The sequence below is a fragment of the Ptiloglossa arizonensis genome, chromosome 1 (genome assembly GCF_051014685.1).
Source record: "Ptiloglossa arizonensis isolate GNS036 chromosome 1, iyPtiAriz1_principal, whole genome shotgun sequence".
NCBI lineage: Eukaryota > Metazoa > Arthropoda > Insecta > Hymenoptera > Colletidae > Ptiloglossa > Ptiloglossa arizonensis.
The window spans coordinates 19,095,643-19,112,981 of NC_135048.1; the positions used below are offsets into that span (position 1 = coordinate 19,095,643).

The 17,339-nt window shown below is 38.2% G+C and overlaps 1 protein-coding gene across 3 annotated transcripts in view; it reads left to right on the plus strand.

Moving 5' to 3' along the window:
* Ssh (Protein phosphatase Slingshot) overlaps positions 1 to 17,339 on the plus strand; it is a 149,939-nt gene that overhangs the window by 75,236 nt on the left and 57,364 nt on the right. The gene's annotated exons all lie outside the window — the stretch shown is intronic.

The following is a 17,339-nucleotide window of genomic DNA, read 5'->3' on the forward strand; positions in this document are numbered from 1 at the left end:
TAGTACCTAAACAGAGAATACATTTTGTTACGATAATTACAATATATAGCACGGCCAAGATTTAAGCATCACGTGCAATAAGATATCGTAATACGTGGCTTCTGGATCGGGACTGGTTCGAATCTCCATATATATTGTATTTAACAAACCAGTTGCATGGAAAATGCTGAAACTAGATCCATTCTGTAGTAGCTGCCTATGGAGACATTTTGCTTTGGAACGCTAAGAGTTACGTCATTTTCAACAATTTTTTCAACGAAAACGAACGAAGTTGTAAATACGATGCTTTGCAGACGTATTTACATACGATTCAACTAGTCGTATGAATTTTTTTTTTGTTTACATTCGTGTATTATATCATTGTTTGAAAATTATTGTTTCGAGGTAAAAATTTCCCTTTTCGTCCATAAATTTGACTCGTTTTCTTTTTTTTCGATACAACGGAATACGATGATAATCGTGACAAAAATTTTCGAAATTTTTACGACAAAGGAACATTTGTACACCGAATCTGCACGCGAAATTTCAAATCGATCGGAATAGCAATTTACTCGGTATTCTTGCAACGTTGGTGTACAGTTTCGAGAAAAAGGCGTTTAAAGTTCTTAGCTTCGTTGGTTGCGGTATCGCCATTGCGTAAAGTTTACTACAATTTACTTTCCCCTATTTTACGGAACCTGTGTTCCTTCGTTTGTCCACCACACCGACGGATATAATTTTATTTAAGAAAGTAACAATAGAATGTCCGCGCGACGTTGTTCCCAGAACTACGTTGCGCCTAATTTCCACCGCGCGCCGTATCCGTGGAACATCTAGATCTCCGTTGTTTAGCAATATTTCTAGAAACGGTTCTGGGAGCATATTTTCAGGACTGTTGTCTTTGTAAAAATGCGAAACGAGAAGATCGAATTTTTTCAAAACTGGTCCCTCTCGATCGTTTCAAACGCAATACGGTGATCTTGTTCGATCGAATCCGAACAACTTTCACGGCACGTTTGAAAAATCGAACGAACTTTAACATCGTAGTAGAATAGATATACCGTTTGGAAATAACCGTGGAAAGGGATAGAATTGTGCACGAGGCTTTATTCGTGGGTAAGCCTAAAGAGAAAATACGTGCCGAGAAGTAACCATAGACATCAACGTTAAGACATTATTAGGGGGACAGAGGTCTCGTCTACTAGAAAACGAATTAGCCATAATTAAGTCCGGTGACAGTAGGATAAACACAGCTCCACTCACCTAAGCTAATGTCACGACATCCGATAAACTTGTCCTACTTTCGAAAGAGTTAACAGAACGCCTGTACGCTCGAAACTGGTTCGACACGAATTAACTCGACACCTTTTAATGCCGAGTCAAGAACAATGAAGTTTCGAGACGCTCTTTCGGTTTCTATTCGGTTCTATTGAATCGATTCGTAGCTTTTCATTCGGTTGTTGCGTACGGATCAATTGAACGCAAGTGACTCATCGTGGAAACATTTTTTTTACATATCTTTGAGAAGATTATTCAAGTTTACAGAAGCATGGAGGGATTACCGAAATTTTAACATTGAGCATTTTACAAGGGATTTTTGTCGGGAACTAACAAGAAATTAACCTAACTCGGATCACACTCGCTAGCACATTTTACAATGAATTTTAGTGAATATTAATTAGAATATAATCAAAACCAGATTGGTTAGAAAATTTATACGTGTTGCTAGGGACTTTTGTCCAGAATTAATTACAAGCTAACGTAATTCAGACAAAATTCACTAGCGGTTGTGCATATTTTACAATGGATTCTAGTGAAAATTAACCAAAACCTAACCTAATTAAGACCAAATTCACTAGAAAATGTATACACGTAGCTAAACATTTTTGTCGAGAATTTAACCAAAAGCTGACACAATCCAGACAAAACTCACTAGCGATAGTACATATTTTACAATGGATTCTAGTAAAAATTAACCAAAACCTAACCTAATTAAGACCAAATTCACTAGAAAATGTATACACGTAGCTAAACATTTTTGTCGAGAATTAATGAAAAGTTAACCCTATCCAGACAAAACTCGCTAATTGTTGTACACATTTTCCAATGAATTCTAGTAAAAATGAACCAAAACCTAACCTAACCCAGACCAAATTCCCCAGTGAATGTACACACGTTACTAGGGCTCTTTATCGAGAGTTGATCAGAAGCGAACCTAACCGAGACCGATTCGTGTGAACGTAGGATCCATACGATCTCTACGTTCGCGTTTCGACTGTAAGGTAAACGTATACGAATAAAATTTAAGCAATGTCTAACGCGATACACTCTCGATCGAGTCTAGAAACTCGCGAAGAGCACATCCCGGGTGAACTCGATTCCACGATTATCGATATTTTCCATCATTGGTACGAATTCGAATCACGAAGGTGCGGCGGTATCTGCCGTTTTTCAATTGAAAACCGGCGGATGTCTGCGGTGAACCAATACTCGCGAATATCTCCTTCTCGAGTCACCAGTAATTGGATCATCCTGAGAAAGTTCATTGCCTTTCGGAGTCCGCGTCCGAATCCCAGCAACAATTTCTTATTCCACCGGAGGTATCCTCTGCAACCCCGAGACTCCGTCTCGTGGTTCCGAAGTTCGCTTTGGTCGATCCTGTGGAAGACATTCGCCATCCAACGAGATCCAATCGATCGTTATTCGAGATATCCGTGTACGATCGACCCTGGAACGAAAAATCTCGAACGATCGTGTTCGTCGCGTCTCTCTTCGTCAACCTCTGCACCGTGCTCCTTGACCAGTCACCGATCGAAATAGCGAACTCGTTCGCAACCGTTATGCTCGCAGTTACCAGCGACAAGTGTTTCAATTCGCTTGAAAATCCTCGACGATACTCTCCTTCTTTCGAAAATATTTCTCAGAGTGTACTCGACGCGTTCGTCTTTTAACTTTTTAGACTCGAGAGGAGATCCTCGGTCGCCATTTAATTCGGTGTACTATCCGATCCGGGAAAATTTCGTGGTTTTGAATTCAAATTGGAATTGAAATATTACGTTCTTCTAGAGTGTAACACATTTATGCGAAGTGTATGAAATTGTTCCGTTCTGGATTAATTTTACGATTTAAAGGATTTTCTCGAGGTGCGAGGTTTCTGGTAGTAAAGAAGCCTCGAGTGCAAAGGGTTAAATATTATTTCAGTGAACGTTGCTCGCGTTTCTCTTCGTAATCAATGGTGCGCAATTCGATAAACTTATCGGAGAACGTTGTTACTTTTTGCTGTAAATTTGTACGGAGCACAGAGAAAAAGGATACTTTTCGAGAAATGATGACTCGATCGGCGAAATTACAGATATACGGTGACAGTTTTCGAGATACCGACCAAGTTGGAAAAAGTATCGTATGAACTGAGCTTGACATTGAAACTACCAAAGGGATCGATTTGATTTGTTTCAAACTTGTTTTTAAAATTACTCGGTTGTTAACGATGTCTTTACCTACAATATTCGTGGACAATTGTCAAATAGACGACTAACGGTACTGGTAAATTAATTTACCTTTTCCCCATTTAATTTAACTTTTTGAAATTACTCGGTCGTTAACAGTGTCTTTACCTACAATATTTTGACAATTGTCAAAGTGGACGACTAACGGTACTGGCAAATTAATTTACCTTTTCCCCATTTAATTTAACTTTTTAAAATTACTCGGTTGTTAACGGTGTCTTTACCTAGAATATTCGAGGACAATTGTCAAATAGACGACTAAAGGTACTGGTAAATTAATTTACCATTTCCCCATCTAACTTCGAAGATACGTATGTGTTCTGATCCAAATAGTAATACGTTAACCGTTGGTAGTGTTAACGTTAAAACAAAATGTGAATTTTCTTATAGAATATTTCGTAGACCCGTATTTTTATTTCAATTTTACGGTAAAAATCACCTTCCAATGTTCCACCCTATAATTCTACCTTGTACACTGCCGAAGACAGAGGGAAATTTTTCACAAAGATTCTATATATTTTCTTTCGCAAGAAATGATACATTACATACACCCAGGAAAAGATAAAAAAAAAATCTCTCGTTCACCTGTACTCGCAACACTTTCGAAAGGACGATAAAGCGAACAATTTACACTTTACGTTGATTTCGTAACACAAAACGAGTCATTCTAGAAAAATTTCCTTCGGCCAATCTCTTCGAGACAATCTCTCGCTAGTTCATTTTTCTTCACCGATCCGTTCACCGTATCGATCGCCATAATTCGTCGTACAGTGGTTGTACGAAACTCGAGGTAGCATCAGGATGTAAAAGAACCAACTTAAGATATACATTTCACTGTTAAAACTTCGGTTCGAATCTCCGAAAACGCACGTATCCCTTACCGTTTCGTATAATTAAATTTCAATCGACACGTGTATCGACAATATATACACAAGGCGCATCGACTTGTTCGTTTTTTCGTTTACGACTAGAACTCGCTTAGAATGCAGAAGCGTGTCTCGTCGCACGAGTTCTTCCACGAAGCCCTAAAACGATGGGAATGCGAGAGTACACGGTATTTGGTCGGTGATCGTGGCCAAGCCGATTTCCTGTGTCATCGTCTGTCCACGATCGGCGAAGTCTCGCTAAAGCCGATGGAAGCTACCACGAGATACGTTACAGCCTAGAAACGTCGAAACGTGATCGCGGTTTTCGCAGTGAAATTACCAAGGGGTTCAACCGGGAGGAACGTGTACACCATGGGAGCACGTACCGACCGTCGTACACGTTCAAACGCGCTCACACGAGCCCTCGATCACGAAGTTGCTGCGTTGCTGCCCATAGAACGCGATTGCGGCAAGCAACGAAGCGATTGTGTGAATTTATTATCGATCTGGGTAGAAAGGGAAACAGGAGAGACAGCGAGAGACCGTTCGAGGAACCTTTTGGCTCGCTACTCCCCCTTTTCTTGACGTCTCCGGACGATTCGCTTTCGTTTCACGACATTACACACACACACGTATACGTACACAGACACGTACACACGGAGTACGTACATCGTTGATCGCGAAACACTTTCACGGTGGCCTTTCGCGATTCCTTCGTGGGATCCTTGTGACTCGAGGAATCGAACGATCTCCGAGAGCTTCCTTTTGATTACGATTCAGATAGGAATAGAAGGGGATCGCTTGCAACGATCGTGCGCTTCGAGGGTTATTTGTACCGTTCGGTGGATATTGTCCGTTTGCGAAATTTGTTGCAAGAAAGTGGATCGAAGATAGATCGCCGAGTATCGGAAGGTGCGACGGTGGATTTTTTGTGGGAGGAACGTAGTTTGTATCGGGATGAGTGTGCCGATCGAAGGTATTGCGTTTGATCGAGGGTATGGTCATTTATTTTTACTTATAATTTGTTCCCGTGAAACGGAACTGATCAAATTGCGCAAGGGACTTAAAAATAGTATCTTCGCGCTTTTATCGAACATGTGTTGGATCCTGTTGAACAGTGGAGTGTACAATAATAAATTCATTGGTAGTATTGTAACGTACAGGATGTCCCAATTGTAACCGGTCGATTTAAATTTCGCGCTATTTTTAAAAGGTCGAGCCGATTAACTTGAAATTTTACATATGTCGTCTAAACAGATGGGAAATTAACCGTGGAAAAGTACACGGTGACAGAACGCGTGAAAATTATTTATAAGTGCGAAACGTAATTTCTCGAAGGGGTGATGTCAATTGGCCACAAAGATCGTGCGAGCTTACGAAGACGACAAGATCGAGATCAGTTTTGGACCGTTTTCTTTGGGGTGGTGTGAAAGATAAGGTTTATGCCGATGATTCGGAGACAATTCCAGAGCCGGAAGACAACATCGGACGTGTCATTGGTGAAGTTGATCCGAGTTTGTGCGAAAACGTTGCGAAAAATTTGGGGAAAAAGTCGATGGTCTGTGAAAAAGTCGAGGCGGCCATTTGGAATATATTTTATTCCGTTATTAACTCCCAAGTTTGTACTTTTAAGTAAACGAAAGAATATCAAGATTACTTAAACCGTTCGAGTTTTATTCAAGAAGTAAATCGACCGGTGACGATTGGGACACCCTCTATTGCACTCGGGTAGGTTTGAGGAATGAAATAATGCTTCGTTATGGACAAGAGTGGAGTATAATGCATTGTAACAAAATTGCATTGTAGAATGCATTGTATAATGCATTGTAGAAGATACATTTTTTTAAATTTGAAAAGAAAAAAAGGGAAATTAAACATAGTAAGCAAAAAAGGTTAAATACATCGCTATCGGTTCGATGGATCGTAGGATGATTCATTTTGTAATATAAATGCTCGCTATCGACAAATAATCTGTCTCGACGGATAATACTATTGTTGACGTATTAGTCACGCTACACGCGCAAACGTGTAATTTTAATCTCTCGACCTTATACGGACTCGATTCGATTCTTCCGATAATAGATATTTCCAATAATAGATGCTCTTGTAATTTGCGTTCCGGTTAGTCAATTTTTCCAAGTGAACAACCAATTCTGTAGTAATTCGTTCGACGAAGAAACATCTTCCAAAGTTTAAACAACGGCTCGCAAACCGTGATCTTGAAATTTGTCAATTACGTTTTCGTCGATCCTTCTTCGGGCTCGAAACATCGTAACCTCGATCGATAAATTAACAAGATCGAGATCACCGTTTCCAAGCCATTGTAACGTTTCGATTCCAAAGAGAATAAATTTATAGCACGTTGGTCGAAACGCGAATAAACGAAGCAACAAGATCAAGATCATTGTTGACGAGCTATAGACGTTGTCTCGATTCTGTCGAGGACCACAAGAATTGGAGGAAAACGAGAAGATCAAGATCACCGTCTACGAGTCATCGACATTCTAATGTCTCGATTCTGAAGAGTACCACGAGAGTCGGTCGAAACGTAAATAAGTTAACAAGCTCGAGATCACCGTTTACGAATCATTGACGTTCCAATGTCTCTTCTTCTGAAGAGGATCCTTCGGTCGAAACGTGAACAAATTAACAAAATGCAAATCACCGTTCACAATTCATCCTCTAACTTTCGAAGGTTCTTCAAACGGTGATTACAAACTACGATTGTGATCTACGATCGAGAAACATCGTAAAACTTATTCAAAGCAGTTGAAGAGATTCCATCATTAATGGTTGTGACAGGTTGCTCGATAAGTTTGATCGTCGTTCGATAAGAAACGGAGCCACTAGTTCGTTTTATTTTTCCAAAGACGTTGTAACACCCTTTGACGATTATATTCGTATACTTGCGTCGACTTGTAGTGTATTTACACTTGTTCGAACGTTGAAGCGTCGTAGCGTTCATATTTCTCTCACGTCCGAAGAAACAATGAAACTTATCGAAGAATCTAGTACGACGATCCGTTTAGTGGGGTAGCTATCGAAGATTTTTCCACGAAGTTCGTTCTCGGTGGCAGAGAAGCTAATGGTGCTACGTTTCGCAAACACGAGGCCTCTGTCGTTACCCGAAGAACATGGAAAAAGGCGGAGACGAGTTGGAGTAGCTGGCAAACGCGACCTTGGGTAACTCGTCTCGCGTTAATCTTGGCTCGCCCTCTTCAAGGCCGTACGGACGAAGAGGTACTGAAGATATTCGTACACGAGACGACGGTTGTAGCTATGGTTTTGAGTGCCGTCTGAGTGCAGCAGGAACGTCTGGAGATTTTATCGTCCACCAAACTGCGAGTCGTGCTCCGACGATATCAAACTCTCCTCGATGTACAGACTAGTCATTGGTATTCGTGTTCGTTTTCGATAACAACCGTCTCGCGCGAGAATGCTTCTCGTACCGTATTTTTAACGTTAAATTACAGACTGTCTCGGAGATACGAAAACTCGCCAGCTATTGTCCAAAATGGAGAATCTATCGTTCAATGAAATGTTTATACGCTCTACAAAAAAAAAACGTGTTCCATTTTCACCAATAACGAAACGACTTTCCGAACAACCCAATATCTTTCGTTCCCTCGAATCTTTGCAATCTCTAACGATCGAATCGAGACCGAATACGAGGACTCTCGATGGTGGTTGAATCTTTTTTTCAATTATCCACTTGTACGCGCAGCTGAGATTCCAACAAGGGTAACTTCGAATTCGTCATTTTTCGATCGTTGCTCTTTTCGTAATTACAAGATTCTCGCGATAAATTTACCAATCTTGTGGAGTTTCAAATTCACGATAGAACGTCTTTTTTTTTAGGGTGAAAGATCTCCACTTGTGGAGGTACATCCAGTTTCGAATTTAATCGTGCAAATTTTAGTATTGGAAAGTGATGGAAAGTCATTTCGTTCTTTTTGGTGAAAATGAAACACGATTTTTTTTATAGAATATAAACATTCTATTCAATTATATATTCTCCATTTTTGGAAACGAAACGACTTTTCGAACAACCTAATAATCAAAGTGTATCGTAATTATATAATACCTCTCGATAACGAGCCTTGATAACATTAGAAAGAACACAGTTGAAACGCCGATAGTGACACTGTCGTGCTTTCGCGGAACGGTGGAGTACTATTTAGCGAATATTAGTGGTTATTTGTAAAAGATTAGACTTGGACACGTGGTCATTTTACAGATACAAGTAATCACTATTACCTACTTTACCGTATACCGTGTAACGTGAATATCGACCTCTGTCACCTTCGCGATCGTTGCACGGATGGTGGAAGCAAATGGTTCGTGTAATGCTGTTCGCTGAATAATTTCTTTCGAATATAATATTTTTCGTACGTATAATGCGAAGCAAAAGTGTGCGGCGATAAATGACCCGTTTTGAGTGAAACTCATTCCGAGAGTCGGGCGTTAAGTGGTTGAAAAAATGATGTAATTATACGCGCCTGAAATCAGATAAAGGCTCGTTAGGAATATCGCGGAAAGGTTGGAACGAAATTAGCTCCGAAGTAATAAAAAAAAGAACATTGAGTTTTCGATCCGAATCTCTAGCGCGCGATACGATTCACGTTTCTTCTACGATTTCACGGTTTTGTTTTATAATTTGCATCGTTTCACCGTGTCGAAGTTGTTCTTTGGTTTTTATTCGCTAAACGTCGGACGACTTGTGCAACAAAGTAGACGCGTATTACGGTATTTATCGGAGAGAGGACGACCGTTCCCGTATTTACAGGATGAGTAACTTTTCGCAAATACCAGGCTCCGAAGTACAAATTGTTGAATAATACCATTGGAAAATAACCGGTAGAACGATGCAATTAGCGAGATCTTTCGGTGACTCAGAACTACCGGTCGTCGAACAGTTTTTATTTAGGTCGAACACCGCTAGTTTATCACCATTGAAAATCTTGCGCGTTCTCGAACGTCGATTGCGTACACGGTTCGTCCGTGATCCGACCGTGTACAACAATTTTCGAACTTTCGAGCCCGGTGTGTATCGTGCACGTTGTTCGAATATCAAGGAAACGCGCTACAAGACGAACGAACGATATCGTTACATTATTTTAAATTCAAACATAATTGCTCCACATTTTCGACGATATGTTTGTTCTGGTTGCTGCGTTAGTATCTCTAATATTAGAAAATAACCATTTGCTGACTGGTAGCAGAAATGGCGAAACAAGGTCTCCGTGTTGTTGTTGATACGTGGAATTCCAACGATTCCATTTTCACCGATTCACTGTACTTCGAACTTAACTTTCTCGAAACGTAGACACTTCTTTGCAAAATACATCTCCTTATCGATTTTCACATTATCTGTACGGTCTCCCCGATCGGTGAATTGGTGAAAATATTTCGTTACTTTGCGTCTCGATTCGTCTAGACGTGAAACTCGAAGAAAAGTGATTTTCTTCTTACACGGTAGAATATTTAAAACACACGAATATCTTTATTGACATCGATCCCTGATGAAATATATTGCTTGGATTTGCGATCACGAGTTATCCCCGTTACCGTTTCTCATTTTTCAACTCGAGCAACGGTCATTTCCAAAAATACACGGCTGAGCTCTATTCCATTGTATTTCAATCATTGTTCTTCTCTTCGAGCCCGTTTTGCCTTTCGACGATAGATTCTCCAGCCGTGCCTCGTGTATCGATAATCGACGGTCCTGTTTTCGAACATTAAGCGAGACATTCGTTTCGAACATTAAGCGAGACATTACCGAACAGTCGTTTTCTATTGCAAACCACGGTTCGTGTTCGTCGATTACTTTATTCGCACATCACGCGCACCGTTTCCGATCACTTGTTCGACAATTGGTAATTGAAATATCGACGATAATAATTGAAATAATTTCGTCGAGGAGTATTCCCATTCGAGCACACTATCGATTTTCGTATCGTCGTTTCAACACTCGACGGTGCCACGGAAAAAGTCTCTTGAATTTTGAATTTTTAATCGACTTTCACTTAGGTTTATCGACGAGTATAAAAAAGGTAGTTCGGTCGTCCAGCGATGCATCGTGCAAACTGGTCGGTTTAACCGAGTGCTTGGCATAGCGTTAATGTCCATCTCGAATAAAGTTTCAAGTACCCGGAAATCACGGATAGCCAAGAAATCCTATTAGGCGAGCAACTTCCGGGATCTCGACCCGATCCGATAGGACGAACCTAAATATTTTAGGTTATTTTATTCGCGAGCTTGCCCTCGACGAGTAGCTAATAGGTCGTACCATCTTTGTGAATTCGAAAAGGAATCGAGTCTTTTTTCTTTTCTTTTTTAATTCGTATCGTGGCCGATCGTGCTCGTAAACGATGCAGATTCAATTGTTGGTAAATTTGGACGGTTTCGTTTGTAGATCGTCGAATCGTAAAAATTCATACGAGAACGAGTCTCTCGCAATCGTGTATCTCGCGACGTAGACACACGTTCGATATATCTTCCGAGACTGAGCTCGAGTTCGCGTCAGTGTGGTGGTGTACACGATAGCGAACTGGGTCGTTGTATGTCATACGATTATGCGAGTAATGCTTGGATAAAACGCGAGGAGAAACGCAATCGTGTAACTGGTATGAGATATCCATCGTGGAAGCAGCACGAGGCAATGTGCAAAGAGTGCATCAATTGCAGAATGCATCCTGTGCAGACTTCCTGAATTGATCCTGGATTATTCGAATTTTTCTTCGACGATCTGCGAAATATATGTCGGCGATGATTAACGGTGAACTTGTACGATAATTACCGAGTTGCGCTTCTCGCGTGATTTAACGATAAATGCAATTAAACGATAATTTGTCGATTTTATACCGCGCGCTTCGAAAGTGCATCTCGAACCGAGGTTTGCTCGATTTGAAGAAAAAATTATAATTTTCTTTTTACATTTTCTTGCAGCCTCGAGTCTTGAAAATTGTACGCCGAAAGGACCAAGATGAAATTCGTCAAATTGACAATGTTATGGAACTTTGAATCGAGATTCTCCATTCTATTGAACCGCTCTCAGAAACCATTAGAGGTTATCTTGAAATTTAGATATATTGAAGTAACTTAACGACTCTAAATGTAACTCAATATTTGCAAAAATTTCTTTTTTTTTTTTCATCACTCGAAGAAGTTTTTTCTGCAATATGCTTTTTTTTTGTTTCAATTAAAGATGCTTGGAACAAGAGTCGTACCGAATGTGACCGTAATCTTTTATGTACTTTACAGTACAATTGTATGCATTGCTTAGAAAATAAAAATCAATTATTTTTACGTTACATTCGACCGATTCGTTTTCAATTTCTATAGAATTCTTCGTTCGTCGAATGTTGCACTTCAATTTATACGATACGTTCTCAAGCTTAGATATTTCGAAAGAATGCAGAAAATCGATTTTTTAATCAGAAATTACCAAATTACCATACTCCCTGCAACCCATTTGCAACGAGCGACGTATTAACAAGTGAAGAGTTAACGAGCTATTTTCCTGGACAACATTACCGATACGTCGAACCATTATTGATCACTTTCAGGTTTGGACGTGTTACTCGATGTCTTATTGGCCATTTTCACGGATAATATGCATCGTTAACTATGCTCGGAGAGAATAGTGTTTTTTCGTGTTTATTGCTCGCAATGTTCGCGCAAAGTCTCGACTCAGTGCTTTCTGTCACATTTGTCGTGTTATCCGATTGTCCGTCGAGGCTCAAACGTGCACACGATTACTGTCACGGGGAATGGATTAAATGTGGATAATTACCGAGCCCGGAAATGCAACGTCCCAACAACTTGACACGTCGCCACGCTAAATACGCACGATCGTTAAAAACTCTGTTTCACGAATTTCCAAAATATTACGATGAAAATACATCGTTTTTTCTTTCTTTTCTTTTTTTTTTTAAGAATCGTTTATCACATTCGGTAAATACTTGAAACAAGTAACTTGGGTATAAAATGTTTCATTTCAGGCTCATAATTACTCGAGAAAGCAAAGCACCGCGTACGTTGGTTATTTTAGAAATTTAATGAATTTCGCTGTACTGAACGAAGAGGTCGTTTATTAAATAAAATAAATCCTTAAATACGATACGAGAGAAAAATTTGCTTCTCCTTCCGGTTCAAACACTCGAGAGATTTCGAGCACATCTTGATTACTTTTAAATTGAATTACTATTTCATTTTATTGCCGCTACCGCTACATTCAGAAACCATTAACGGGTTTTAAATACGTATAGAACACCGTCGGAGCTGGGATTTCATCGTCTTCGTACTGATTTCTTTACGTTTGTTACATTAATGAAACAGGGTTAAGTGGAAGTGTAATTACAGTATAAGTATAAACTGTAGAATATTCCTATTCAAGTTGCAGTACGATAACTTTACTCGTATCGTAGTGAAAGTTGTTTAGACGCGTTCTCAATTTCTCGATTCTAAAATCGGACATTTGAATGGATGTTCGTAGAATTTTGGAAAAATACTCGGCGCCTGAAAACGATCAAATTTACAGCGGTACGGAAAACTGTCGGTAATTTGCCTCGTTTTGAGAGAAATATGATCGAGACAGAATTGTAACCGTTCGGTGAAATTTCATTGGATGGAATTTTTGACAAGATTCGCGTACAGAGAATGACCTGGAAGCGAGCACGCGTTGCACTGAATTTTGTACGAAACGAGAATTTCAAGAGTCAAACATCTGGCGTACGGAATATTTAGATCATGTTTTAGAAAGTAGCGTGTACGCTCTGTTTTTGCGCTTCAACAGCTCCTTTCGTATCAACTTCAATGACCTGTAACTTCAGGTCACTCAAGGTAAGAGCAATTAAACTAGTTTGCAGAGAATGTTCTCGCAATGGTTTTGCTCTATAGCCGGCTAATACATTTCGTATGATTTATCACTAGCCGTGAATGATTTGGTCAGGTGTATCGATTATTAAACGAATGGGCTTGCTTAACCGGTAGCCTTTAACTTTAATCGTTAAAGAATCCTGCGGATAGTTTCTATCCGGCAATTATTTCGTTACTTTCCGTTTCCAAAGTCTAAATTCGCACGAAGCTGAACTTTCTTCTCGTCTAATAACTTAAATTCATCTTCTCTCTGATAAATACTTTGGCATACAGGCTGAACCAGGAAAAATTAACACCTTCGACGTCTTGGAAAGTATGGAAGTGGAGAGAGAAAAAAAAAACTTGTCGAAGAAGAATCACGTGATGCAGGAGAAGAGACGTGAATCGTACCTTTTTCGTTTAACGTACTTCTGTATTTGTATTGCGTTAATTAACGTCGAAACTGATACAATGACGTACAACACGGAAGTAATTTAAGGTTATTGATAATTAATTAACCCAATGACTGATCGATGATTCGTTAACCCAAGTGTCAATGACAATTAATTTTGCACACCATCGTCGTATACGGTTCGATAATAAATTAAAATAAAAAGAAACTACGTTTGTATATACATGATAGTTTCTATTAAAGCTTATCTACAATTTCTACTTTAAACGAGATTAATTGTTGGAATAGTCTTCTTTTTGTAGAAAATTCCAATCGAGTTTAGCGACTGGTGGCGAAACTGAACAACAGGGGGAACGATGGAATTTAAAAATTTGAAATTTTAAAAATTTGAAAATTTGAAAAATTAAATATTTGAAAATTTGAAAATCTAAATTTTTGAAAATTTGAAAATCTAAATTTTTGAAAATTTGAAAATCTAAATTTTTGAAAATTTGAAAATCTAAATTTTTGAAAATTTGAAAATCTAAATTTTTGAAAATTTAAAAATTTGAAAATTTGAATACATAGAGCGCGGAATAATACGCGATTAGCGACTATCGACTATCACCGAGCGCGAAATAATCCGCGAGCCTACGACTCCCATTTTACCAGTTGCAACTGGTATGTTTAACCATTTCTGAGAACTTTTTGGTTCCATTGGTTTAATATACATCAGTGTATTAAACACTGTGTATTTAATATACATCAGTTATTTAACTAAATAAGTTTTACTCTTTTGTAAAAATCTTTCAAACTGCCACTACGAGTGTCGCGGCACGCAAAAAATTCGCGCGGCACGCAAAAAAGCCTATAATAAAATATTTTGCTATACAATATTGTGTATTAATCGTTTTAAACAGTATATTGTTAACAAACTCCATAAATAATTTTGATGTTCGTTACTGCACATATAGTACGATCAACCAGTTGAACGTTGCTGATATTTGAACGCGGCAGCCTAAGCAGACCGATGATGCAAATGGGTTAATTTAAGATTAACCAAAGAAACCGACTGTGAGGAGCACTTTGCAACAGTGCTCGAAATTGTGACAATTACAAATTCTGTTAATTTATTTAGATTTAAATATTCAAAGGTTCGAGATAATGCTCGTAAGAAAATAAAATGAATCGGTAAGGATGATAATCCAAACAAGCATACTCGTTTATATTTTACACGGTTCGAACTTTGTTTCAGATTTTCTTCACAATGTGATATTAATTTGTGCAAAAAATTAGTTCGCGACATGTAAGATCTTATCTGCTATAAATTAGCTTTTTGTATAATTTTTAGCAGATATTAATATTATTTACCGAAGGAGATCCGAAACTAAGGTCGAAACGTATAAAATATACATGAGTATGCTTACTCGGTTTATCGTTGGTACTAATTGGTTCTGATTCAATTTATCCTAATAATTCTCATTGACTCCATACTGTGCGAAGAAACAGTTAACGAAATGTATTATATTTTTGCGATACAATCGATTCTCAAGTTCCTCGTTCGAATTTCAACGTAATCTCGATACGATTCTTTTCTTCGAATTATCGACAATATATATATCCATAGATCCTTTTATTTCTTTCGCTGGAAAATATTCTAGGTTATCAACCGGTGTATACTTAATATCGGATGTACAATAATATATCTGTGTATCCATCTCTGTCCAAACATCCGGTTCAGAATAAAATTCTATTTTTCTTTTTTTTCTTTTTCCAGCAAATGTAACCTTCTTATCGTGGAATCTCGGCAGTCTCAAGGAAGAGTATAATAATAAAAAAGAAAAAAAAATACTGTAAGACTCACAGACCGAGAAATTTATGCGAACACGACAAAAAGTATACGCATTAGGGTCGGTGGTTAATCAACGAAACGATGTAGTACTTTATTCCGGAACTTTTTTGCACTTCCATGCTTCGTGTAGCTTTGATGAAATGACTTTAACGAGTTAAGAATCCTATTTGGGAACCATATTGTTCGAGATCTCTCTCAAAGGTGTGAAACTCGAGAGATTGATGTATTATACTTCCACTCGGGAAGAATGTAGTATCCGTACTTTGGAAATTTCGTTTTCGATTTTGGAATTTCGAAAACAATTTCTTAGAAGCGTCGCAGGGCCTTTTCTATTTTTTTCCATTTTTAGACAACTCACCTCTAACAATATTTGCAACAGTGAAAAAATTGCGTTCAAAATTGCGAAAGACACGCATACTAAGTTGTTCGATGAGTTTCCTCGTTCGATAAAACTTATTTAACAGTATAGTACTAGGTTGTTCGATAAATTTTGTCGTTCGATAAAACTTACTTAACAGTACAGTACTAGGTTGTTCGATAAATTTTGTCGTTCGATAAAACTTACTTAACAGTACAGTACTAGGTTGTTCGATAAATTTTGTCGTTCGATAAAACTTACTTAACAGTACAGTACTAGGTTGTTCGATAAATTTTGTCGTTCGATAAAACTTACTTAACAGTATAGTACTAGGTTGTTCGATAAATTTTGTCGTTCGATAAAACTTACTTAACAGTATAGTACTAGGTTGTTCGATAAATTTTGTCGTTCGATAAAACTTACTTAACAGTACAGTACTAGGTTGTTCGATAAATTTTGTCGTTCGATAAAACTTACTTAACAGTATAGTACTAGGTTGTTCGATAAATTTTGTCGTTCGATAAAACTTACTTAACAGTATAGTATTAGGTTGTTCGATAAATTTTGTCGTTCGATAAAACTTACTTAACAGTATAGTACTAGGTTGTTCGATAAATTTTGTCGTTCGATAAAACTTACTTAACAGTACAATACTAGGTTGTTCGATAAATTTTGTCGTTCGATAAAACTTATTTAACAGTATAGTACTAGGTTGTTCGATAAATTTTGTCGTTCGATAAAACTTACTTAACAGTATAGTACTAGGTTGTTCGATAAGTTTTATCGAACGATAAAACTTATCGAACAACCGGTTGTGTACAATGTATATAATATTATTTATTTCTCAGTGATATCGATGAAAGAAGAAAACATTCGTCAGAGGAAACAGCATGAACGTTACGGTTGTGCAACTGCGCTTCGTTGCAGTGTCATTAACCCCGAGGCAAGTTCTGTTTCGTGTCTCGAGACGACTTCGCGATAGCGATCTCCGGTCAAGTGTATGGGATCAGATCAAAATTTCCCGACGTCTTTATTGCAATTTTCTCTCCGTTTCCTTTTTACACTTCATTAAGCCTAAATACAATATTTTACTTAGCGCAGCATTTCACTTGCACACGATGCACTTCGATGCATTACGGATTTGCGGTACATGAAATTTGAATTACACCTGCGTCGTGCGCGTTCTACATTTATACAAAGGTAGACAATTTTATGATTAAAATTCAATTTATCACACCAGCACTCCCACAGTGACGATAATCCACTGTACCAGTATCCTGGTCGAAGTACGTTGAATACATTGTTTGAACGTCACGTGGTCTTTGAGGTACGAAGTCGAATAACGAGTAAAGTATTTTTATAAATTTCTTGTAACCTGTTTTATACAATATCGTGTCATTGTAATAAAAAGGTATTACATTCGGTGTATATTTATTCGATTTTTCTGTAAAAGTATTATATTTGGCGATAATTAATTAAGAGATTTACAAAGTTTATCGTATAAATTTAATTTTATCTCGAGTTTTTA